This window comes from Notamacropus eugenii, chromosome 2 (genome assembly GCF_028372415.1).
Source record: "Notamacropus eugenii isolate mMacEug1 chromosome 2, mMacEug1.pri_v2, whole genome shotgun sequence".
Lineage (NCBI taxonomy): Eukaryota > Metazoa > Chordata > Mammalia > Diprotodontia > Macropodidae > Notamacropus > Notamacropus eugenii.
The window spans coordinates 102,391,094-102,418,466 of record NC_092873.1 but is presented as its reverse complement, the minus strand read 5'-3'; the positions used below and the strand labels follow the sequence as shown (position 1 = coordinate 102,418,466).

The 27,373-nt window shown below is 40.6% G+C and overlaps 1 pseudogene; it reads left to right on the top strand.

Moving 5' to 3' along the window:
* The first annotated feature begins 1,018 nt into the window (after positions 1–1,018).
* On the top strand, positions 1,019–27,062 carry LOC140522775 (gastricsin-like; annotated as a pseudogene).
* Positions 27,063–27,373: the final 311 nt, after the last annotated feature.

Here is a 27,373-nt window from a genome sequence, read left to right as displayed (position 1 = left end):
GCTTTCAGAAAAAGAAGACTTACATGAACTGACGCAACTGATGCAAATCGAAGTGAGTAGAACTGGGAGAACACTGTACGCAGTAATAGCAATATGGTAACTATGATCAACTGTGAATGACTTAGTTATTCTCAGCAATAACATGATCCAAGGCAATTCCAAAGGATCCATGATGGAAAATGCCATCCATCCCTAGAGAGAAAACTGATAAACTCTGAGTGTAGATTGAAGCATACTTTTTTATTTCCTTTATATTCTTTTGTGTGTGTGTTTTCTTTAGTAACATGGCTAATATGGAAATATACTTTGTATGACTTCACATGTATAGTTGATACCATATCGCTTGCCTTCTCAATGCGCAGGGGAGGGGTGAGAGGGAGGAAGAGAATTTGGAAGTCAAAAATTTTTTTTAAGTGTTAAAAATTTTACAGGCAACTGGGAAATATTTAATGAAACAAAATATATTTAAAGAGTTGCCTACCCCATCAGTATCCACATACCACTTTCTCATTTCCCAAGGGAACATGGAGACTTGACCCATAGAACCAAGGGAAGTCCTGATGTGTTTCACCCAGAGAACCTTTACATCATATTTTTTTGCTCCAAATCCCCCAGCTTTTCTTCCCCAAACATACAAGGATGCCCATAGTCTGACCTCCCTAGTTCCCAGAGGAAAAACTCCAGCCTTGGCTCTGTCTTGTTTCCTGATCGGTTGGTTTCTTTGTCCTCTGTTATCATTCATGTCCCTTGGCCTCATTGCTTGTATTGAAAAGTCAACAAAATGGAAATTCCTCTCCTGAAATCATGCAGAAAGGAAAATTACACAGAAATAGTTGATATGGGAAATGAGATAAAGGGGTTGGGAGGATACACATGCCTGCAGGTGGGGTAGTAGGGTTAGAGAGAGGGGTGGATACTTAGCATATAAAAGAGGAAAGTGGCTGCTCTTTTCCTCAGTTCATTTTGACTGTGGTAACCAGAGTAGCTTCTCTATTGTGGCATCTCATAAACTGGCACCATGAAGTGGTTTGTCTTAGTTCTGGTTTGCCCCCACCTCTGGGTGGGGGGAGGGGATATTTTCAGGTGGGTGATGGAACCTAAATGGTTCAGAGAGGCAGCCCGAAGTCACAAGACCATAGTCATTGGCAAAGGAGGGGGAAAGCCTTTTTTCCCCCAGCTTTGTGTTCTTTTGGTAGGAAGACAGTGCGTCATTCTAGGCTGAATCACGATGTGCTACAGGGGAACCAGCATCTCACATTTTTATCTTACAGTATTCTCTGTTTACAAAACCCTTTCCTCAGAACTCCCCTAGGTTAGGTAGTGTAAGTATTCTTATGCCAATTTTACAGAGAAGAAAAGAGGAACGAATAATCTGAGAGACTGTGAGCTCTTCATGGTCCTAGCTAGTAAATGTCAGAGCTGGAATTTAAACCCAGGTCTCCTAACCCCAAATTTAGTGCAACTTCCCAGATATGAACCAAGACAAGGTCTCTACCTTCATAGTCTCTGTCCCCAGTCAGATGGGTGAGACAGTCCTCATGCTCATGGCATTCTCAGTCTAGTGGAAGAGACAGTCCCTGTACTTACCAAGTTCCAAGTCTGATAGAAAAAAAAACACAGTCACTGCCCTTAGGAAGTCCCCAATCTGACTGGAGAGACACAGTGTCATTTCTCAGGCAGCTTCTATCTAAGCTAATGGAGGAAATATAATCCCTGAACTCCCAGTTTGGTGGGAGGGATGCAGCCCCTCCAGTCTGATGGGGAATACGTATTATATGCCTTCATGAAGTTCCCACTGTGATAGCAATGGGGAGAAGGAAAGTTGAAGACCCATAGGTCATGTGTGGGGCTACTATCCAAATAGCTCCTGCCCTGTATGTCTGGGGGAGCAATCCCACTTGTAAATGAAAGGATCTCTTTCCTAGAAAAAATAATTTTTCAGCCCACCAACAGCAAGAGATTGCTTTATGAGAGGACCCTTGAAGATATATGGTCCAATCCTGGCTCATCTTACAAAAGAGGAAACAGAAACCCAGAGAAAATGACTTACCTAAGTCAAACAGCTGGTTGGTGGTGGAACCAGGAGACCCAGTCCAGTGCCTCTTTTAAAATACAAATACCCCTGACAAGGGGGGCAGCTAGGTGGTGCAGTGGATAGAGCACCAGTACAGGAGTCAGGAGGACCTGAGTTCAAATATCACCTCAGATACTTGACACTCACTAGCTGTGTGACCTTGGGCAAGTCACTTAAACCTCAATTGCTTCATCCTGGGTCTTTGCTGCTCATTCTGATGAATATCTGGTCACTAGATTCAGATGGCTCTGGAGGAGAAGTGAGGCTGGTGACCTGCACAGCCCTCCCTCACTCAAAACAAAGTCAAGTTCAAGTCATGTCATTATTTCTCTGATGGCATGGTCTTCTTCAGCAAAGAAGGATGAACATACACACCCCTGAGAAGGGTATCATAAGTTCCTTCTTATTCCTTAGTGGAAAGGAGATTACCACACACTCCCTGTCAAGAGAGATCCAGGCAATAGAATTAAAAGGGTTACTGATGGTGGGAAACAGATGTAAGGTACAGAAGGAATTCAGAGGGGAAAGGAATAACATACAAAAACAGAGCCTGTCCACTTTGAAATTTTGAAGGTGAGTCATGAGTCAAGTTTCCCAGGAGAGGAAGAACTTACCTATTTTTTGTGAGCTATTCCCCAAACCTCCATTTTGGGGAAGGGCCTCATACCAGCCACCCCTGATTCTCTAGACTTAGTCACCACCCTACAGCCAGGGTGTCTTCTCCTCCTCCCTTTTTCAGCTTCCTTTTTATGAGTTTTCTTCCCTCATTAGAAGTAAAACTCCTTGAGAATAAGGATTGTCTTTTTTTCTCATAGTTATCCATTCCATATCTGGGTGGGAGGGTAGGGAGTGGGGTAAGTTAGGGGCACAGTGCCCACCCCACTCTGTGACCTGGAAAATCCACATAAAATTGTTTTGGTAATGTCCTTTGATCCACAGAAGAAATCTGAATTATTATGGTATTAAAAGATAAAATATGCTGATATTATACAATACTGTACATATATTTTATCCATTTCTGAGTTTCTAAACTTTTTCAATGTCATCTGCTGGTCTTTGTGTGTTGTCTGCACCTTCCACAAAACTCCCAAAATATTTCCATTTGATTTCTTATGCCTACCTGTGATATAGTTAAACTGTGATGGGGAAAGTTGTGATGTGAAATGGATAACTGTATTTCTAACCTCAGTGCTTAGCACAGTACATTGCACACAGTAAGTACTTAACAAATGATTGTTGCTTAACTGACTGACTGAATAGGTAAATATAGAGAGGAAAGTTCCAGGAATAGAGGGGAAGGGAATGACTCTACCCTTGACTTGCCAGCTTTCTCTGCAGAATCCCCCTGAAGAAGAGCAAATCCATTCGAGAGACCAGGAAGGATACGGGTGTACTGGATGAGTTCCTAAAGACCCACCAATATGATCCTGTCAAGAAATATCACTTCAGAGATTTCAGTGTGGCCTTTGAACCCATGGCCTATGTGAATATGCGTCCCTCTTTCTCCTATTTCGCTAGTGCTGGGCCTTGGGGGCCAGCTTTCCTGGACAAGGTCTTCCTTCTTAGCACATACTTATGGGCTGGTCAGTCAACCATCTGCAAGTAGATTCTACCAAGCTCTCCTCTCCTTCCTGATGGCTCTGGAGAAAAAGTAAGGTTGGTGACCTTGCACAGCTCTCCCTCACTCAAATCAAAGTCAACTGCAAGTTATGCCATCATCCTGATGTCATGGTCCTCTGCAAGAATGAAGGACAAACACAAGTGAAGAACTCTCCTCTCCCATCCCCTCCCCCTCTCCTCCTCTCTCCTCCTCTACTTTCTCCTCCCCTCCCTTCCCCTCTCATCTCTTCACCAAAAGCTGCCTTTTTTCCTTTGGGTTTACTGACTAGATTTCTTGCTCAAAGACCAAGCCTTAAACCCAATTGACTCTGGAGCTCATAGGCTGGACAACTGATTCCCACCCATCTAGCACAGAGTGAATATAAACACTAAATAGTAACTGTTTCTCCTTTACCCAGGAACTCTGAGGTTCTTCTCTTCCCAGTTTGATTTTTTTTTTTAAATGAGAAAGGGCTATCTCTTGAGTAACTACTTGAAGAGGTCTATTCATTGAATGGGTGTATCTCACTCAAAGTGAGAATGTGATAAGACCTCAGCCTAAAATGGCCAGAGTTGTACATTGATTGCATCTTGGGCCATCTCCAGTCATCCTGATGAATATGAGACCACTGGACCCAATGGCTCTGGAGGAGAAAGTGAGGCTGATGACCTTGCACAGCCCTCCTTCACTCAAATCAAAGTCAGCTGAAAGCCATGTCATATAACCATGATGTCATGGTCTTCTTTGAGAACAAAGGACAAACATAACAACAACAGTCTCCCTCCTGTTTATAGACCCAAATCGTGGAATTGTCATTTTTTTCTCCCTCACTGGAAAGAACATGAAAGATCCATCTAATCTTCTTGCTTTGGAGATAAGGAAACTGAAGCAACAACTGGTGAAGAGGATCTTAAATAGTCTGTCAATTATTACACTAAGATTTAGATAAAGGTCTCCTGACTTCAAGGGCAGTTTTCTTCCTGGCCAATTCAATTCACTTCAATTCAGTGCAAAAGTTTCCTTCGAAGCTCAGCTCAAAAGCCATCACCTCCATGAATGAGGCCTTTCCTAACCTCCCCAGCTGTTAGCACATTCCTCTCAAATGCCTAGAATTTATTTTGTATATACCTATGTGTGTACATGTGTTATTAGAAGGTAAGCTCCTTGAGATCAGGGATTGTTTCATGTTTATGTTTGTGTCCCTAGGGCCTAGAACAATGCTTGGTACTTTGTTGTAGTTGTTGCTGAGTTGTTTTTCAGTCATATCTGACTCTTCATGACTCAATTTGGGATTTTCTTTTTTTTTGCATCTAAAAATGTTTTTTATTTTTTTTAAATTTTTTTAAAATTTTATGTATGTATTTATTTTTAGTTTTCAATATTCATTTCCACAAGATTTTGAGTTCCAAATTTTCTCCCCATCTCTCCCCTTCCCCACCCCAAGACACCATGCATTCTGATTATCCCTTCCCCCAATCTGCCCTCCTTTCTATCATACCCCTCCCTTCCCTTATCTCCATCTTCTCTCTTTTCTTGTAGGACAAGATAGATTTCTATACCCCATTACCTGTATTTCTTATTTCCCAGTAGCATGCAAAGACAATTCTCAACATTCATTCCTAAAACTTGAGTTCCAACTTCTCTCTCTTCTACCCTCCCCACCCATCCCCACTGAGAAGGTAAGCCACTCAATATAGGCTATGCATATGTAGTTATGCAAAAGACTTTCATAATAGTCATGTTGTGATAGACTTACTATATTTCCCTCCATTCTATCTTGCCCTCCATTTATTCTATTCTCTCTTTCGACCTTGTTCCTCCCCAAAAGTGTTCATTTCTATTTACTCCCTCCTCCCATTTGCCCTCCCTTCTATCATCCCTCCACACCCCACTTATCCTTTTCTCCCCTACTTTCCTGTAATGTTAGATAGATTTTTATACCAAATTGAGTGTGTATATTGTTTCCTCCTTGAGCCAAATGTGATGAGGGTAAACTTCATTTTTTCCCTCTAACTTCCCTTCTTTCCCCCTCCATTGAAAAAATTTTTGGGGGGGGCAGAGACAAGATAGAAGAGTGAGAGCAGCTACTCACCTAAGCTCTTAGGCAAACTCCTTCAGATACCTCTAAAAAGGGAATCTGACCAAATTTTGATCATGGCTTTCAGGTAGTCCAATAAGTTTTAAATTATTTCTCCTGGATCTATTTTCTAGGTCAGTTGTTTTTTCAATGAGTTGTTTCACATTATCTTCTATTTTTTCAAATTTTTGGTTTTGTTTACTAACTTCTAGGTTTAACTCAAAGTCATTCATTTCCCTGAACTCAATTCTCTCTTTCAACAAATTATTTTGTTCAGTGAGCTTTTGAACTTTCTCCTCCATTTGGCTAATTCTGCTTTTTAAAACCTCCTTCTCCTCTTTGGCTTTTTGGACCTCTTTTTCCTATTGAGTTAGCCTCTTTTTAAAGCTATTGTTTTCCTCAATATTTTTTTGGTTCTCCTTTAGTAAGCTGCTAACTTGTTTTTTTAGGTCTTCTATTGCCTGAGCCCATTTTAAGTTCCCTTTGGAGGCAGAGGTCTTGACTTCCTCTGACAGTATGCCTTGTTCTTCCTTATCTGAAAAGATGGGGGGAGACACCTGTTCCCAAGAAAGTAACCTTCTATGGTCTTATTTTTTTTCCCCTTTTTTGGGCATTTTCCCAACCAGTTACTTGACTTCTGAGTTTCCTATCCACAACCACCTCTCCTCCAGTTCTGCTCAGTCAGCCCTTGGGGGCTGAGATTCAAATGCGCTGCTCCCAAGCCTTAGGGGTTTTTGGTGGGGGTGGGGCTGCTATTCAGTGTGAGATTAAGATCAGCTGCTCAGGTGGGGGCAGGGCCACCACACAGGGTTCACTTCCCTCAGTGGGTTTACGAGGAGACCTTCAACAATGAATTCGGACCACTGCCTGCCCTGGGAGCTTTTGTCCACTGCTGCCTCTACTGCTGCCTCCTGAAGGGGTCTGAGTTATGGGGACACCCTGTTCCCTTTTTGGCCAGCTGAAAAGACCCTCTCACTGACCTTTGGCACCTGTGGGTTGAGGGATCTGCGCTGCTGCTGGAGATTCGGTCCCTGAAGGCTGCTCCTTTCTGCTCCTCTTGGTGCCATGTGGCCAAGGAAGGGCTGGGCTCTGCTCCACATCCGGTATGCGACAGACTTTTCCTCTTGGTTTTTCAGGTCTCTCTGGAACAGAAATCTCCTCCACTCTGTTGTTCTGTGGCTTCTGCTGCTCTAGAATTTGTTGAGAATTCTTCTTTACAGGTATTTTATGGGCTGTGGGGTAAGAGCTAAGCATATGTGTATCTTTCTACTTCACCATCTTGGCTCCTCCCCATCTGCCCAAATTTTGAAGGTGCAGAATCTAATAGGAGACAGACTGTGGCAGATTCACAGACCAGAACAGACTGGAAGATCAACAGGAAGGATCTATTACACAGGGATGAGCCCACAGCACACAGTGCAGGGTGTCACACAGTGCAGGGTGTCGCACAGTGGTGTAGCCTAACAGGAAAGCCCCAGGTCAGCCTGAGCCAGTGGCAGTATGGCAGAATGGCAGAGTGGCAGCCCAGCACAGGACACCAGTGGGAGCCAAGAGAGTGATAGCTGCTGAGCCCCAAGTATTAGTTGCAGCTTCTCCTGCAACTTTCAGCCTGCAGATTAAAGTAAGTCACATACGTGATCTTCCAGGAGCCAAAATGGTAGAGTGGTCAGTAAATGCTCTCTCCCCACCCCCTTATAGACCTCGAAAGAACCATAAAATATTTCTCCAGAAAAATCCTGGATCAGTGGGATCAGCAGAAGGGGAAAACAGTCTCATGGCAACTGAGGCTAGGAAAATCACTAAGTAGGATTCCTCTTATTGTGGTGGAGGCTAAACAGAAAGAGAGGAACCTCAGGGGGGTGGAGCCTCTCACTAGGACTCAGGTGTGCCTCAGTGCAGCAGGGGAAATGGGAAGACAATAGAGTAGCCAGGATCACCAACCCCTGAGCTTGCCTTTGCTTCAGCTCAGTTAAGGAGATCTCCCATGATCAGATCATCCCTCCCCCACACTTAACAAGCTAACCCCAGGTCTGATTGGGGAAACACAAAATAAAAAGAAAAAAAGGGCCTGCCCTTAGCTTTTTCACACCAGGCAGCTCTATAGTTGGTTCTCCAGCTTTTAGCTGAAAGAATCAGAGGTCACAATACACAAAGTGTCATCATCATGAGTAAGAAGAAGCAAAGCAGGGGTGAAAAAACCATAGAATCTTTCTATGGGGATAAGGACCAAAACACGAATACAAGAGAAGTCAGTATTGAGACTGTTCTCCCACCTGAAACTTCAGAAGGGACTATGAACTGCCTGCAAGCAAAAACAGCTCTCCTGGAACAGCTGAAGAAGGAAATAGAAGAAAAACTGGCCAATGATTTTAAAAGTATGAAAAAAGAATTCTATGAAGAGAATACCTCTTTAAAAAGGAAAATTGAACAAATGGAAAATGAAGTACAAAAACTAACTGGAGAAAATAATTCCTTAAAAGGAATAATTGGAGAGATGGCAAAGGATATGCAAAAGTTAACTGAAGAAAACAATTTGATGAAAATTAGAATTGGACAAGTAGAAGCTAATGACTCTATGAGACATCAAGAATCAGTCAAACAAAATCTAAAGAATGAAAAGATAGATGTTTTACATTTTCTTCTAATTGGAAAACCAACTGATCTGGAAAATGGATCCAGGAGAGAAAATTTAAAAATTATTGGCCTACCAGAAAACCATGATGAAAGAAAGTCTGGACAATATCTTCCAAGAAATCATCAAGGAAAACTGTCCAGAAGTGCTAGATCCAGAGGGCAAAAATAATCATCGAAAGAATACACTGTTCACCTCCCAAAAGGGACCCCAAACTAAAAACACCAAGAAATATTGTTGCCAAATTCCAGAACTATCAAGTGAAGGAGAAAATATAGGCAGCCAGAAAGAAACCATTCAAATATCAAGGAACTACAATCAGGATCACACAGGACCTTACAGCTTTGACATTAAAAAATTGAAGGAATTGGAATCTGATATTCCATAAGGCAAAGGAGTTGGGACTACAACCAAGGATCAATTACCCAGCAAAGTTCAGCATAACATTTCAGATAAGGACATGGACATTCAACGAAATAAGGGATTTCCAGACCTTCCTGACAAAAAGGCCAAAACTCAATAGAAAATGTGATCTTCAAACTCAGGTCTCAAGAGAGGCATAAAAAGGTAGGAAAAGAAAAACTTGTTACTCAGTTTGGGGAAACTGTTTACATCCCTGTAGGGGAAGATGATACTTGTTAGTCTTGAGAATTATACATCTATTAGTAAGTATAAAAGAGATATACATAGATAGAAGGAGCGGGCATAAAGTAAATGATGTGATGATAAAAATGTGATATAAGGGTGCAAAGGGATTGTAACAGGAGATGTAAAAAGGAGGAAGGAGAAAAGATAAATTACATCACAGGAAGAAGTACAAAATTATATTGCAGTGGAGGGAAAGAGGGGAGGGAGATGAGCGTTGTTTGAGAGATACTCTCATCTGATTTGGTTCAAGGAGGGAACAATGAACTTAATTAAATAAATAAATCTAACTAGCTTTATAGGCAGTAGGAGGGGAAAGGGGAAGAAAGGGGAGGGGAAACCAAAAGGGGGAGGGGGAAAGAATTAGTAAGGGTAAAGGGGAGTAAAAGGGAGGGGGGCTGAAAGAAGGAAGGGAAGATTGTGGGAAGTGGTGGTGAAAAGTGAAAACTACTGAGGAGGGAAAGGGAGAGGAAAAGCACAAACAGTGGGAAAGAGGATAGAGGGAAAGATGTAGATGGCAATCATAACTGTGAATGTGAATGGAATGAACTCTCCCATAAAACGGAGATGGATAGCAGAATGGATTAAAAGTCATAATCCAACAATATGTTGTTTCATTTGAAACAGGGGGATACACACAGGGTAAAGGTCAAAGGTTGGAGCAGAATATATTGTGCTTCAGCTGATGTAAGAAAAGCAGGGGTAGCAATGTTAATCTCAGACAAAGCAAAAGCAGAAATGGATCTAATCAAAAGAGATAAGGAAGGAAACTACATCCTGCTACAAGGTACCATAGATAATGAAGCAATATCATTACTAAACTTGTATGCTCCAAGTGGTATAGAATCCAAATTCTTAGAGGAGAAGTTGGGGGAGTTGCAGGAAGAAATAGACAATAAAACTATACTAGTGGGAGACTGTAACCTTCCCCTCTCTGAACTTGATAAATCTAACCTTAAAATAAATAAGAAATAAGTTAAGGAGGTAAATAAAACTCTGGATAAGATAGATATGATAGATCTCTGGAGAAAACTGACTGGGGATAGAAAGGAATATGCATTTTTCTCAGTGGTACATGGCACATACAGAAAAATTGAACATGTTCTAGGGCATAGAAACCTCCCAATACAGTGCAGAAAGGCAGAGATAGTCAATGCATCCTTCTCAGATCATAATGCAATAAAAATTATATATAATAAAAGGTCATGGAAAGATAAACCAAAAATTAATTGGAAACTAAATAATCTAATCCTAAAAAAGGAGTGAGTAAAACAACAAATCATAGAAACAATCAACAACTTCATTCAAGAGAATAACAATAATGAGACAGCCTACCAAATCTTATGGGATACTGAAAAAGTGGTTCTTGGGGGAAGTTTTGTATCTTTGAATGCCTACATGAGTAAAATGGAGAAAGAGGAGATCAATGAATTGAACACGCAGCTTAAAAAGCTAGAAAAAGAACAAATTGAAAATCCCCAAGTAAATACCAAATTAGAAATTCTGAAAACCAAAGGAGAGAGCAATAAAATTAAAATTAAGAAAACTATTGAACTAACAAATAAAACTAATAGTTGATTTTATGAAAAAATTAATAAAAATGATAAACCTTTGGTCAATTTGATAAAAAAAAAAAAAAAGAAGAAAACCAAATTACCAATATCAAAAATGAAAGGGGTGAACTCACATTTAATGAGGAAGAAATTAAAGCAATGATTAGAAATTACTTTGCCCAACTTTATGCCCATAAATTTGACAATCTAAATGAGATAGATGAGTATTTTAAAAAACATAAATTGCCCAGATTAACAGAAGAGGAAGTTGAATACTTAAATAATCCCATCTCAGAAAAAGAAATTGAACAAGCCATCAATGAACTCCCTAGGAAAAAATCTCCAGGGCCAGATGGATTTACAAGTGAATTGTATCAAACATTTAAAGAACAGTTAATTCCAATATTATACAGACTATTTGGGAAAATTGAGGAAGAAGGAGGACTCCCAACTTCTTTCTATGATACAAATATTGCTTTGATACCTAAACCAGAAAGAGACAAAACAGAGAAAGAAAATTATAGACCAATTTCTCTAGTGAATATAGATGCAAAAATTTTAAATAAAATTTTAGCAAAAACAATACAGCAACTTATCATGAGAAGAATACATTATGATCAGGTAGGATTCGTACCAGGAATGCAGGGCTGGTTTAATATTAGGAAAACCATTAGCATTATCGATCATATCAACAACAAAAACTAACAGAAACCACATGATTGTTTCAATAGATGCAGAAAAAGCTTTTGACAAAATACAACACCCATTCCTATAAAAATCATCAGAGAGCATAGGAATAAAGGGAACTTTCCACAAAATAATTAACAGAATCTACTTACATGCAATGGAGATAAGCTAGATGCATTTCCAGTAAAATGAGGGGTGAAGCATGGATGTCCATTATCACCACTACTATTCAATATGGCACTAGATATGTTAGCTAAAGTAATGAGACAAGATGAAGAAACTGAAAGAATTAGAATAGGCAAGAAGAAATTATTGCAGATGATATGATGATATATTTAGAAAATCCCAGAGATTCAAGTAAAAAACTACTTGAAATAACCAACAACTTTTGCAAAGTTGCAGGTTACACAATAAACTCACACAAATCTTCTGCATTTCTATATATTAGTAACAAAGCCCAACAGCAAGAGACAGGAAGGGAAATCCCATTTAAAGTTAGGGTAGGCACTATAAAATATTTGGGAGTTTACCTGCCAAAACAAACCCAAGGACTGTATGAACACAACTACAAGACACTTTTCACACAAGTAAAGTCAGATCTAAGTAAGTGGAAAAACATCAGTTGCTCCTGGGTAGGCAAGCCAATATAATAAAAATGACAATTATGTCTAAATTAATTTACTTATTTACCAATTAAACTATCAGATAATTATTTTCTTTTGCCAATTGAGTTAGGCTAGTTTTCAAGGTGTTAATTTCTTCAACATTTTTTTGGGTCTCCTTTAGCAGGGAGCTGATCTGCTTTTCATGCTTTTCTTTCATCTCTCTCATTTCTCTTCCCAGTTTTTCCTCCACCTCTCTAACTTGATTTTCAAAATTCTTTTTGAGCTCTTCCACGGCCTGAGCCCATTGGGTGAGCTGGGACACAAAAGCCTTGATTTCTGTGTCTTTGCCTGATGGTAAGCATTGTTCTTCCTCATCAGAAAGGAAGGGAGGAAATGCCTGTTCCCCAAGAAAGTAACCTTCTATAGTCTTATTTCTTTTCCCTTTTCTGGGCATTTTCCCAGCCAGTGACTTGACCTCTGAATATTCTCCTCACACCCACCTGGCCTCCTGATCCTCCCAGCCAGCGTTTGGGGTCTGAGATTCAAATGCTGCTTCCAGCCTCAGGGCTTTGGGCGGGGGCAGGGCTGCTATTCAGTGTGAGATTAAGTTCAGGTGGTCAGGTGGGGGCAGGGCCGCCTCTCAGGCTCAGTTCCCTCAGGGAGCTTATGCACAGACCTTCAACAATGGATCCAGGCTCCTGCCTGCTTGGGGAGCCCCGGTCTGCCGCCACCCCTCAGCTTCTGTCTCCCGAGGGGGCCCGAGCCATGGGGGCACCCCACTCCCCCCTCGACCCACCAAAGAGACTCTCTCACCAACCCCCGTCACCTGTGGGTGGAGGGACTTGTGCGGCCGCTGAAGATCCCGTCCCTGAAGCCCACTCGGATCTTTTCCTCTCAGTGCCGTGGCCACGGCAGGGTTGTACTCAGCTCCCAGTCCCGGCGCCCAGTCCGCAGCGTGAAGGACCTTTTGCGAGAGGTTTGCAGGTCTCTCCGGAACAGAAATCTCTCTCGCTCCAATGTTCTGTGGCCTCTGGGTGCAGAATTCGCCATGAGTTACTTCTTTGTAGTTGTTCTATGGATTGTGGGTTCTGAGCTATGTGTATGTGCGTCTTTCTACTCCGCCATCTTGGCTCCGCCCCCCAGATAATTATTTTCTAGAGCTGGAAAAGATAGTATCAAAATTCATCTGGAAGAACAAAAGATCCAGAATATCAAGAGGGCTAATGAAAAGAAATACTAGAGAAGGTGGCCTAGCTCTATCAGATTTCAAATTGTATTATAAAGCAGCAATTATCAAAACTCCTTGGTACTGGCTAGGAAACAGAAGGGTAGACAAGTGGAATATGTTAGGTACTCAAGACACAGTAGACAATGAATATAGCAATCTACTGTTTGAAAAACCCAAGGACCCTAGCTTCTGGGATAAGAACTCACTGTTTGACAAAAATTGCTGGGAAAACTGGATAATAGTGTGGCAGAAATTGGGCATAGACCAATGTCTGACACTGTACACAAGAATAAAATCCAAATGGGTACATGATCTAGGTATAAAGATTGATACTATGGACAAATTAGTGGAGCAAGGAATAGTGTATTTGTCAGATTTATGGAGAATGGAGAAATTTTTTACCAAAAAAGAAACAGAGAACATTATGAAGTGCAAAATGGATAATTTTGATTACATTAAACTGAAAAGTTTTTGAACAAGCCAACCCAATGCAACCAAAATTTGGAGGGATGTAGAAAACTAGGAAAGAATTCTTACAGCTAATGTCAGTGATAAAGGCCTCATTTCTAGAAAACATAGAGAACTGAGTCAAATGTACAAAAATACAAGTCACTCCCCAATTGATAAATGGTCAAAGGATATGAACAGGCAATTTTCAGAGGAAGAAATTAAAGATATCTATAGTCATATGAAAAAATGCTCTAAATCACTTTTGATTAGAGAGATGCAAATCAAAACAACTCTGAGGTACCACATCACACCTATCAGATTGGCAAACATGACAGAAAAGGAAGATGATAAACATTGGAGAGGATGTGGGAGAGTTGGAACACTAATACACTGTTGGTGGAGCTGTGAGATGATCTAATCAATCTGTAGAGCAATTTGGAACTATGCCCAGAGGGTAACCAAAATATGCATTCCCTTTGACCCAGCAATATCGCTTCTAGTACTGTATCCCCAAGAGATCATAAAAATGGGAAAGGGTTCCACATGTACAAAAATATTTATAGCAGCATTCTTTGTGGTGGCCAAAAACTGGAAATCAAGGGGATGCCCATCAATTGGGGAATTACTGAATAAATTATGGTACATGAAAATAATGGAATACTATTGCACTATAAGAAATGATGAACAGGAAGAGAGACCTGGAGAGACTTGTATGATCTGATGCTGAGTGAAAGAAGCAGAACCAGGAGAACTTTGTGCACAGCAATGACCACAGTGTGCAAGAGTTTTTTTCTGATAGACTTGGGACTTCATAGCAATGCAAAGACTTAAAAAATTCCCAGTGGTCTTCTAAGGCAAAATATGGAATTCAACCGCGGAATGTAGGAGATCATTTTGGATGTGTGTGTGTGTGTGTGTGTGTGTGTATTATGTTTTGGTTTGTTATATGATTTCTCCCATTCATTTTAATTCTTCTATACAGCTATAGACTATAGTGAAAATGTACTTAATAGGAATCTGCTTGTAGAACCTAAATAAAATTGCATGCCATCTGGAGGAGGGAGCAGGGAGGTAGTGGGGAGGGAGGGAAAAATAATAATCTAAGTTATATGGTAGCGATTGTAGAACACTGATAACAAATAAAATTAATTAAAAATTTTAAAAAAAGAAAAAGCTTTTTCTTGCCTCTTGTATGAGAGATAATTTGCCCCATTCCATTTACCCCATTGCATTTCTCCCTTTCTCCTCCCTATACATTCCTTTCTCACCCCTTAATTTTATTTTTTAAGATATCATCCCTTCCTATTCAACTCACTCTATGCCCTCTGTCTATATGGATATAATCCCTCCAACTACCCAAATACTTAGAAAAGTCTCAAGAGTTACAAATATTATCTTTCCATGTAGGAATGTAAACAGTTCAGCTTTAGTAAGTTTCTCATGATTTCTCTTTCCTGCTTACCTTTTCATGTTTCTCTTGATTCTTGTGTTTGAAAGTCAAATTTTCTATTCATCTCTGGTCTTTTCATCAAGAGTGCTTGAAATTCCTCTATATCATCGAATGACCATTTTCCCCCTGAAGTATTATACACAGTTTTGCTGGGTAGATGATTCTTGGTTTTAACCCTAGTTCCTTTGACTTCTTGAATATCATATTCCAAGATCTTCGATCACTTAGTGTAGAAGCTGCCAGATCCTGTGTTATCCTGATTGTATTCCCACAATACTTGAATTGTTTCTTTCTAGCTGCTTGCAATATTTTTTCCTTAACCTGGGAACTCTGGAATTTGGCTACAATATTCCTAGGGGTTTCTCTTTTTGGATCTCTTTCAGGAGGTGATTGGTGGATTCTTTCAATATTTATTTTGCCTTCTGGTTCTAGAATATCAGGGCAGTTTTCCTTGACAATTTCAAGAAAGATGACATCTAGGCTCTTTCTTTGATCATGGCTTTCAGGTAGCCCCATAATTTTAAAATTGTCTCTCCTGGATCTATTTTCCATATCAGTTGTTTTTCCACTGAGATATTTCACATCGTCTTCAATTTTTTCATTCTTTTTGTTTTGTTTTGTATTTTCTTGGTTACTCATAAAGTCATTAGCTTCCATCTGCTCCATTCTAATTTTTAAAGAACTATTTTCTTCAGTGAGCTTTTGAACCTACTTTTCCATTTGGCTAAATTCTGCTTTATAAAGTATTCTTTTCCTCATTGACTTTTTGGACCTCTTTTGCCAATTGGGTTAGTCCATTTTTAAACGTGTCATTTCCTTCAGTATTTTTTGGGGTCTCCTTTGGCAAGCTGTTGACTCGCTTTTCATGATGTTTTTGCATCGTTCTCATTTCTCTTTCCGACTTTTCCTCCACCTCTCTTACTTGATTTTCAAAATCCTTTTTGAGCTCATCCATGGCCTGAGACAACTGAATATTTATTTTGGAGGTTTGGGATACAGAAGCCTGGTCTTTTATGTCTTTCAATGGTAAGCATTGTTCTTCCTCATCTGAAAGGATGGGAGAAAATACCTGTTCACCAAGAAAGTAACCTTCTATAGTCTCATCTTTTCCCTTTTTTTGGACATTTTCCCAGTCAGTTACTTGACTTTTGAGTTCTTTGTCAAGAGGAGGGTATACTCTAGGGACTTGTAAGTTCTCACTTCCTCCAAGGTGGCACAATCAAGCAAAAGGAGTTTACTCCTCTCCTGGCCTGTGCTCTGGTCTGGGAGCAACCACAAGCTTTTCTGCCCAGGATTTGTGAGTAGAATTCGTTTTCTACAACTGCCTCCCACTCCACTATGCCAATGCTTCTCCTCACCCCAGGGTTGCCACTCAGGGCTGACATCCAGATCAGCTGCTAGATTCCCCCAGGGTCTTTAGGCTAAATGCTCCTAAAATGGACCCTGTGCTGCAGTGATTGCTGCAGCCCTGGCGCCACCAGAGCCAGGCCACTGCATTCTCTTCTCACCCAGGTGAAAGTGCTTTCTCACTGACCTTTGAAGTTGCCTTTGGCCTTTGTGGGTTGAGAGATCTGGGAACTGCAGCTGCTGCAGAGGATTCTGCCCTCTGAGGCCTGCTCCAGTCCTCTCCCTGCAGGTGCCATATGGCCAAGGCTGGCTGCACTCCCCTCTGAACCTGCTGTGATAGACCTTCCTTGTAGTCTTGAAAGACTGTCTTGGACTGAAAATCTCTTTCACTCTGTTGTTTTGTGGCTTCTGCCACTCTAGAATTTGTTTAGGGTTATTTTTTTTTACAGGTATTTTATGGGCTATGGGGGGATAGCTAGAGTAGGTGCATCTTTCTACTTTGCCATCTTGACTCCACCCTCCCCCCCATTTGGGATTTTCTTGGCAAAGATACTGGAGTGGTTTTCTATTTCTTTCTTCAGCTCATTTGACAGATGAGGAAACTGAGGTTTAGGTGACTTGACAGGGTCACATAGCTAGTAAGTGTTTGAGGCTGTTTGAGGCTGAATTAGAACTCAGGAAGATGAGTCTTCCTGTCTCCAAGTCTGTTACTCTATCCACTTCCCCGTCTAACTGTCTGGCACTTAATAAGTGTTTAATAAATGGTTATCTATTATTCAATTAAATTCAAGAAACATTGATTGAGCCTTTATTAGAGATAGTATGGGTAGTAGAAAAAGCAGGCAAGACCTAAGTTCAAGTTCTGACTCTTTCATATACCATGTGTGACACTGAAAAAATCACCTAATTTCTCTGTGCCCTCAAACAATTTTTTAAGATTGCCAATTGCATGACAATTAGAGATTTGCAAAGATAGAAGGGTTTTTACCTCATTACATTAGAGATTTGGAGCTAGAAACAATATTAGAAGCCATGTGGTCCAACTCTCTCATTTTATGGATGAGGAAGCTAAGACCCAGAGATGGTAGATTACTTACCCAAGGTCACATAGCAAGTAAGTATCAGAGCTGGGACTCAAATCCAGGTCCATTGACTTTAAGTCTAACACCAACTGAAATCATGTTGTTGTCATCATTGTTTAGTTGTGTCAGTTATGTATGACTCTTCATGACCCTATTTGAAGTTTTCTTAGCAAAGCTATTGAGTGGTTTGCTATTTCTCCAGCTCATTTTACAGATGAGGAAACTGAGGCAAACAGGGTTAGGTGACTTGCCCAGGGTCACACAGCATCTGAGGCTGAATTTGAACTCAGGAAGAGAAATCTTCCTGACTCCAGACTGGTGATCTATTCACTGCACCACCTAACTGCCCATAGGTGAAATCATAGGACCAAATTTAAAAAAAAGGTGTCAGTGCTAGGGACCTGGATAGGAGATAAAAATACTTCCTGCCTTCTTGGAGCTTATATTCTGCTGGAGATCATATTTTTAGCCTTCTATTCCCTGAAACCAATCTCATGTACTATAACTAAGTCACAGTCCATATTTGAGAGCTTTGGCTGGTCCCTTCTACTCTGAAACTTCCGTAATTCTCCCTTTGCCTTCATAGAAAAAAAATTGGCAGGAAGTGATGGGGTGCAGGCTCTGAGAACCCCCTTGAATGCTCCTTCTGCGCACTTGACCTGGCAATTCTCCCGAAGCCATAAACTTTTCATTATTGCTTTGTCCAACTGCCCCCATCTATTTCCCACCTTTGATCCTGTCAAAATATCTATGTCCAAATCTGTTACCCTCCATTGTCTGTTCCCATCAAGACCCCCCCATCACTCCCTACTTGGTCACCCCTAGATCCTGCCCAGTCTTTTTGTATATAAGTTCCATCTTTCCTCCATAAAAATGCTCAGATTCAAACTAGTTGAGATTTTATCTGGCCCACTTGTCAATACAAGCATCACAAATGCTTAGGCTCCTTAAGAGTTCACCCAATATGGCAAATCTTTAATAAACTTTGTTTTTCTTTGACTGAAAGAAGGTTTGAGTCTAATTCATTCAGGTAGGATCTGGCATGTTGGTATTTGGGATCCCAAGCACTCCTAACCTCAACAGAACCAAGTCATAAAGTCATTAGGGTATGCTTATGGCATACACTACTTTATCCTGATGTCTTCTTTTCTCTCTTCCTGTTGTCCTTTCTTCTTTGCCTTACCCACTTCCATCTTAGTTAAAAGACCTGTGAACTCAGGTCGACAGAGAAGACTTGGATCTGCCATAGATTTGGCAAATCATTCAGCCTTCCCAGGCCACAGTTTCCTCATCTGTAAAAATGAGGAAACTGAATTAGATGATTCCTCACAGAACTTTCAGATTTAGAAGTATGATCTCATGATAGTCCTTTCTCCTATTTTTCCTTCAGTTCTTTCATCTGTAAAATGGCGATGTTACTTATTTCCATCTAGTTGACAGCATTGTTGTGGAAAAAGTTATTCTTAAGGTTTGTCAACCTTAAAGCCAGTAATTCTACTCCAGAACCTTCCTAGCCTAGAGAAAAGGGAACTGATAAACTCAGTCACTTTAAACTGTTGGGTAACTGATAAGGGCCAACCCCAGGGTGTGTACATCTTAAAAGAGGAAGCTAGGCTCCAATTCAAATACTGCCTCAGGCACTTACTAGCTGTATGGTCCTGGGAAAGTCACTTACTCCTGTTTACCTCAGTTTCTTTATCTGTAAAATGAGCTGAAAAAAGAAATGGCAAGCAATTCCACTATCTTTGTCAAGAAAATCCCAAAAGGAGTCACAAAGAATCAGACATGATTGAAAAATGATTTAACAACAAAACAACAACAGGCAATAATTAACCCAAAGGAATTTTTAAAAAACGTAATTGTCATTATTGTTGTATCTTGTCTCATCAGATTACAAGACTAATGTATTTGGGGCTAGAGCAGGCTTGTAATAAAAGTCTTTAGATTTTTTTTTCCAATTACATGTAAAAACAATATTTAACTTTTTTTTTTTAAATTTTGAGTTCCAAATTCCTTCCTTTTCTTCTCTCTTTCCCTTCCCCCCTCATTGAGAAGGCAAGTAATTTGATATGTTATACATGTACAGTCATGTAAAACATTTCCATATTATGTGAAAGAAAACACAGACCTTCCCCCCCCCAAATCCACACACCAAAAATAGAATGGTTTGATCTACATTCAGACGCCATTAGTTCTTTTTCTGGAGGTGGATGGTATCTTTCATTATTAGTCCTTTGGAGTTGTCTTAGATCATTCTATCACTGAGAGTCATTCACAGTTGATTTTCATACAATATTGTTGTCACTGTGTACTATGTTCTCCTGGTTCTGCTCTCTTCACTTTGCATCAGTTCATATAAGTCTTCCTGATGGTGATGGTATATGAACCGCTAAAAGGAAAAGATCAGGTCTTGCGGATCTGGACCCCCAAAAGGAAAAACCTATGAACTTTCCCACAGATATCAGCAGCACAGATCTGTCATTTGCCTGAGGCATTTGGCCCACCCCAGCCCACCTTGATTACTTAATTAGCTTGCTTGAAACTACACTCCTTCAACCTGTCCAGGCCCCTTTCTCTATTACTTCCAGACTGCCCTAGGGTATTTGCCACTCCTTGATCTCATTCAGATTTTCTCACAGTCTTTTTCTGTATAAAAGTACTCAGTTTTATCCTCATCAAATGTACAGATTCTTAAAATATAGCCCATTTCTATTGGTGACACAATAAACCTTGTCTCTGACTGAAAGAAAGCTAGGGTGGCTGAACTCTTTTGAGGCAGACCTACCTTGTATTTCAGGGTTCCTAGCACCCATAGACTGTATCATTCCCAAGTTTTTCTGAAAGCATCCTGCTCATCATTTCTTATGGAAGAGTAGTATTTCATCACACTCATATGCCACAACTGGCTCAGTCATTCCCCAATTGATGGGCATCCCTTCAATTTCTAATTCTTTGCCACCACTAAAATAGCTACTATAAATAGGCCCTTTTCCTTTTTCTTTGATCTCTTTGGGATGCAGACCTAGTAGTGGTGCTGCTGGGTGAAAAGATATGCACAGTTTTATAGCCTTTCGGACATCATTCTAAACTGCTCTCCAGAATGTTTAAACAGTTCATAGCTTCTATCAACAATGCATTAGTTCCCCAATTTCCCCACATTGATCATTTTTCTTTTCTATCATATTAGCCGATCATGTCATATTAACTGATAGGTGTCAGGTGGTACTTCAGGGCTGTTTTAATTTTCATTTCTCTAATCAATAGTGACCTAGAGCATTTTTTCATATGACTATAGGTAGCTTTGATTTCTTCACATAAAAACTGCCTCTTTATATCCTTTTGATGTGGATACAAAGGTGCCTTAAAGGTTGTGCTGACCTTTCCCTGGTTCATCTTCTAAAGGTGTCCTAAAGTCTCTTGACACAAAGGTACCCTAAGAGTTGAGTTGCTCTTTCCCTGGTGCCTTAAAGTCTCCCCTTATCTTGGAATACCATAAAACATCTCCCCTATGCTGAACCATGAAATTCCTTGTTTCCCCTCTCCTATCCTGGGTCATAAGATCCCCTTGTTTCCTTTATCCTGTCTTTATAAAAACAACCCCTGTCCCTTTGTAAATTGCTAGTCCTTCTTTCAGGGCTAGCCTGCTGCTTTTACGTGAGTAAAGCTCCCTTTGGCTAAACAGAAGATCTAAGCGAATTCATTCACAGCTGAACAGCTCTCCCATCTTCAACACTTTGACCATTTATCAATTGGGAAATGATTCATATTCTTACAAATTTGCCTCAGTTCTCTATATAGTTGAGAAATTAAACTTTTATCTGAAAAACTTGCTTTAAAGTATTTCCCCAGGTTTTGCCTTCCTTCTAATTTTGACTGTATTGATTTTGTTTGTACAAGACTTTTTTAGTTTAATACATAGGTTTCCAAAATGGGCAATACTGCCCCTCTGTGTGGGGGCATACTGGAATGTTCCAGGGGAATGGTAATTGTCTTGGGTGCAATTGGAGGGGGGTGTTGAATAAAAAAAAGAAAAACTTGAAAAAATATTCATATATGTTTCTTCTGTTGTGTTAGAGAATTAAAGTTTTAGTGATTACATTATTTTCCAAATAAACACACAAAATACAAGTTATAACCCATCAGTGGTAAAGTCAGTTGACAATTCTTAACAAGTAAGTGTTGATAGGCAAGCATGTTGTGCATTGTCAAGAAGCCCAGCATGCATCAGCAGAAATATGTATAATATTGTTTACAGTATGATACCATATAGTTACATGATGAAATATTGCATCATCAAAATTTCAATGCAGGAAAATGCCCACAAACTTGTAATAAATTATTAAATTTAAGATGTCATTTTAAATGTATATATATAATATATGTATATATAATATTTTTAAATGATGCAAATTTTTTAAATAATTAAAAGATTAAAGAAAGTAGATTTCCAGGCAGCATTTTTTGAAAAGGGGCAGTAAGCCAAATAAGTTTGGAAACTTCTAGTTTAATGTAATCAAAATTATCCATTCTCTATTCCTTAATGTTCTGTATTTTTTGGTTGGTCATAAATTCTTCTATTATCCATAGATCTGACAAGTAAACTATTCTGTGCTCTCCTAATTTGCTTATGGTATCACTTTATTCCTAAATCATGTACCCATTTTGACCTTATCTTGGTATATGGTATGAGATGTTGGTCTATACCTAGTTTCTGCCAAACTGCTTTCCAGTTTTCCCAGCAGTTTTTGTCAAATAGTGAGTTCTTGTCTCAAAAACTTACATTTTTGCATTTATCAAACACTAGATTATTATGGTCATTACCTACTGTGTATTGTGAGCCCAAAAGAATTTGGTAACACCTGAGTAGTAGAGATGTTTCAGGAGAATGTCTTTCTCTCAAATCTCTCCAACCATAAGACTAGACAACAACTTACTCCATCAGTTAAAGAAAGTCCTCCTTCAAACAGTAATCCTTCAAAAACTCCCCTAATTATCTTATCTACTCACTTAGCTTCCATGATGACCCAACCCATACTCTGCATTCTAGTTATACTGGCTCCCAACACTTGAGTCTTCTGTCTCCCTAATTATGTCAATAAGCCTGACATAGCCTCCATTCTTCTGACTGCTACCACCTCTTTCCAACCCAAGACCAGATCAGCCTTCAAAAGGCTGCCTTCTCCATGTGACTTTCCAAGATTTACCAAGCTTACCCTCCAACCAGTCAGCATAATATCTGCCCCACTCACATCTGCTTAAGGTTCTTTTAGAGCTGAGCCTCAGGGAGAATTATTTTGCCTTCTCGGTCTTTCTTTACTGCCCTTGTTCACACTATCCTCTATTCCAGGGATGGACCTCCTTCTCCTGCCCACTCCCTAAATACCTTCCATCTCTGCTCATTGATATTTCTCCCTCCAAGGCTCAGCTCAGATGGTCTTTCCTTGTGAAGTCTTCCCTAAGGCACTCTCCCCACTCCTACACCTTCTCCAGAAGCTGGTAACTTCCTCTTCATCAGACTTCTCAAAGGATGACTGTGGCAAAGTAGGAAGACCATCACAAGATTTGGAGTGAGGAGAGAATGTTCCATCACTTGCTACCTGTCCAAACTACTTCCTATAACATCATCCCCTCAGTTAAATCATATACTACTCAAGGGCAGGGCCCATATCTTATTTCATCTTTTTTTTTTTAATGGAACTGTTTTCAATTATTAGGCATTGCTTTTCTCTTCCTCCTACCATACCCATCCCATTGAGAAAGAAAAATGGAAAAAAATCAAAATTCTATTTCATTTTGTATCATCTCTAGCTTCTAGCATCATAGTGTCTTACACAAGTGCAAAATAAATATTTATTGAATTGTGTGCCTCGTAATATGGGTGCCTCTGGTGCCTCTTTCTATTCAGTGGTGTTCAACTCTTCATGATCCTATGGAACATATTGTCTATGGGTTTTCTGTGCAAAGATACTGGAATAGTTTGCCATTTCCTTCTCTGGTGGATTAGCAAACAGATTAAGTAACTTGCCCAGAATCACACAGCTAGTAAGTGTCTGAGGCCAGATTTGAACTCAGGTCTGCCTGACTCTGTGCCTTGGGTAGCTCAATGTACTAAATGCCTTTGGATAGACCCAAGGCTCTGAGGGCAGCTAAGAGAAGACTTTCTATTGCCCCTATATTCAATGAGTACATGGGTCAGCCAGGGTCTTCTGAGTCTTGTCTTTGTTTAGAGAAATAGGAGGGTTAGGGGAACCAAGAGGATCCAGGATCTACCATCATACTTCTGGGGCTGTGCTAAGTTAAGGGTGGGCAACTCAAGGGTACAACCAGTCCATTGTGGGTGGGATCATCTACTGGGTTGAGCAGAAATGATGTGACCCTTTGTTCTTCTCTAGTCTCCTTATTATGGGAAATCAGCATTGGGACCCCACCCCAAAGCTTTCTGGCTCTCTTTGACTCTGGCTCCTCCAACCTGTGGGTGCCCTCCATCTATTGCCAGAGCCAGGCCTGCAGTGAGTACCCCAGGGTAGTGGAGAAGGGGGAGGGAGAAGCAGGGTCCTTAATTGAAGAAGACCATGACACCAAGTGGGAGAGGAGACCACTGTGGGGAACTCCTAGTAGCCCATTTATTTTCTCAAATCAAATTTCAAATCTGGAGTAGAACTGAAAAGAATCAATCAATTTTAACTCATTCCATTGAACTCCCATCCACATATTTTTATGAAGCATCCATTGTGTGCTTGTAGGGGGAGGAGGTGGAGAGGGAAGTGTGAAGATCTAGTCATTACCCTGTAGTCTCAATGAGTACACACACCCTACATATGCCTACTCTGCCCCTGGCAAAACTCACTTCCTAGTTTCCTAGAAGGTTTGGGATGTAGGAGAAAGCTTATATCCTCTGAGGGAAGGTGCTCTGGACCAGCCCCAGATCATCCCATTTCCTAAATCCTTGGAAAGGACTAAGATCTCTGTGGAAGAGGATTGTTCCAGGGTGGGATATCTTTGTCAATGACAACAGATTCCTCAAGCACCTAGCACTGTATAGGGACTGGAAGGAAAGACTTGATTGCTGGCCTCAAGGAGTTTCTAGTCTTTTGGTGGGGAAAGACACCAACCTAGAAAATTAGAATGTACAATAACACACAATAAATTCATAACAGAGGTGCAAATAAATCCAAAGAAGAAGTACAACACAGATTGTGTGTTAGATGAAGAATGAAGGATGAGCGTATCTGTAATCTTTTCCAAAACTGGAGGGAGTTCTGGTCTGGGCAAGTGTTACCTAAAGACTGTGATCTAAAAAAAAATCTTCCCCTTATTGAACCTGATTTAACTGCTGGTCTTCCATCCAGGTTGGAGTGGCAGGTATCTTAGCTCTCATTCCTGGTCTTCAGCTTGCCAGTGGGAAGGGATGACTTCTAGAGGAAGAGGCCAGAAGCCAAGAAAACCAGGGACAGGAGGCTATTATGGGGGTGTACATGCCCCCAGACCCTCTCTGTCAGCCTATACTTCATGGGTAATGAAAAGAATACTGGATTTGGGGTCAGGAGAATCAAACTGAAGGCCTGACTCTGCCACTAAATAGCTGTGTGACCCTGGTCAAGTCACTTAACCTCTATAGGCCTCAGTTTTCACACCTGTAAGATGAGGAGGCAGCTAGGTGATTCAGTGTACAGTGCTGAGACTGGAGTTAGGAAGACCTGAGTTCAAATCCCAATTCAGACGCTTATTAGCTGTGTGACCCTGGGCAAATCATTAAGCCTCTATTTGCCTTAATCCATTGGAGAAGGAAATGGCAGACCATTCCAGTATCCTTGCCAAGAAAACCCCACAGGCAGTACTGGTGTGCTCTAGTCCACAGGTCGCCAAGAGTCATAGAGGACTGAGGAACTGAACAGCAATAAAGAGGAAATTGGATTGGACAATCTCTAAAGCACTTAGAGTCAGGAACACCTGAGGTTAAATTAATATCTAACACAGTAGTTGTCAAGTCATTTAAACTCTGTTTGCCTCAGTTTTCTCATCTATAAAATGGGAGTAATAATAGCATCTACCTTCTAGGGTTGTTATCAGGATCAAATGAGTCAATAGCATAGATAGTTCTACATATATAAAGTTCTTTGCAAACCTGAATGCATCATATAAATGCTATTCCAGCTCTAAAAGGATCTTAATAACATGAGACCTCTGGGTTCCTTCTGCAGGTGGCCATGACTGATTCAACCCCAGCCAATCTTCTACTTCTCCACTAATGGACAGACCTTGTCCCTGCAGTATGGCAGTGGTAGCCTCACTGATTTCTTTGGCTATGACCCTGTGACAATGAGTAACACCATCTCACCCCATCCCCCACCATTTTTTGTTCACTTTCTTTTTTCTCTTACCTTCTTAAAAAGGGTCTCACTTGTACTCTATGATCTGAAACAGTTTTGGATAAAGCTGAAGGACTGAAGATATTATCCCCAGGATAAGAGGTCTTGAAGAGGGTGGTACATGAGAGCTGCCTTCCAAATTGATCTGTTTGGTCCTAGATAGCCCAACAAGGAGTAGTAATGTAAGTTGTAGAGGTGGATTTCAACTTGATGTAAGGGGAAAAATTTATAACAATTGGAGTTGGCTAAAAGTAGAATGAGCTTTGGCATAAAGTAGTGAGTTCCTCATCACAGGATATCAACAAAATAAAATCTGGATGGTCACTTTTCAAGGGTCACTGTGGAGGGGATGATTTCTTTTGGGGTATAGGTTGGACTAGATGCTTTCAAAATCTGAGATTTTTTGGTTACAGTCTGAGTTAAATTACAGAAAAAATCACAGAATTTCAGAGCTAAACAGGGAGAGTCAACTATGGAAGGAAGGGGCCTTGATGGATAAATAGGAGTTGGAAAATTTTAAAATCTGTAGTTGGAAGGAACCTAGGATTCATGCCACTCAGATCCCTCATTTTACAGATGAAGGGCAACTAGGTGGCTCATGGATAGAGTGAGATGCCTAAAGTCAGGAAGACATATTTCTGAGTTCAAATCTGACCTCAGACACTTACTAGCTGTGTGATCTTGGACAAGTCATTTAACCCTGTTTGCCTCTGTTTCCTTATCTGTAAAATGAACTGGAGAAGGAGATGGTAAACCTCTCCAGGATCTTTGCCAAGAAAACCCCAAGTGGGATCATGAAGAGTTGGGCACAACTAATGACAACATTATATTTTACAGATGAGGAAATAGAAGTTAATAAGAATCAGAGAGTGAATTCTAGGCAGGGGACAATTGGGAAGGGTGGGGAGGGGCAGCAGCAAAGCAAGTGTGGCAGAACCTTTAGGTGACCTGGGTCCCTCAAAACCCCCTGAAAGATGGCCATCACAGCCCCCTAAAGTCCTTATCTGAATGATCATGATCTTCCCTTACCTTCTATCATGCTACTGTGCTCTCCTTCAGATCCAAGGAACCCAGGTCCCCAACCAGAAGCTTGGCCTGAGCAAGAATGAGGCAAGAACCAATTTCATCTATGCCCAGTCTGATGGCATCATAGCCATGGCTTACCCTGCCCTGGCTGTCTGGGGAACTACCACAGCCCTTCAGGGCACACTGCAATAGAAGAGTCTTACAAAACCCATCTTCAGTTTCTACCTCAGCAAGTAAGGAACCCAGAGGGGGCATGGCCCTGCTCTCCCTCTCTCTGCCTCTTTCAGTTCTCTTTTTCCCCTTCTATTCTGCAATGCTTTCCCCCATTCACTTTTCTTTAAAGCTTACAAGTGCTTTCATCTTTTTTTTTGGTAAACTTTAAACCTTAAAAAAGCCCTGTGAAATAGGTGGTGAAAGTATTATCATACCTATTTTCCAGATGAGGAAACTGAGGTTCAGAGAAGTGAACTGGTCACAGAGTTAGTGCATGTCAGAACCCAGGCCTCTTAACTTGAGTTCTACTAACCATGCTTGTTGATGTGACCTTG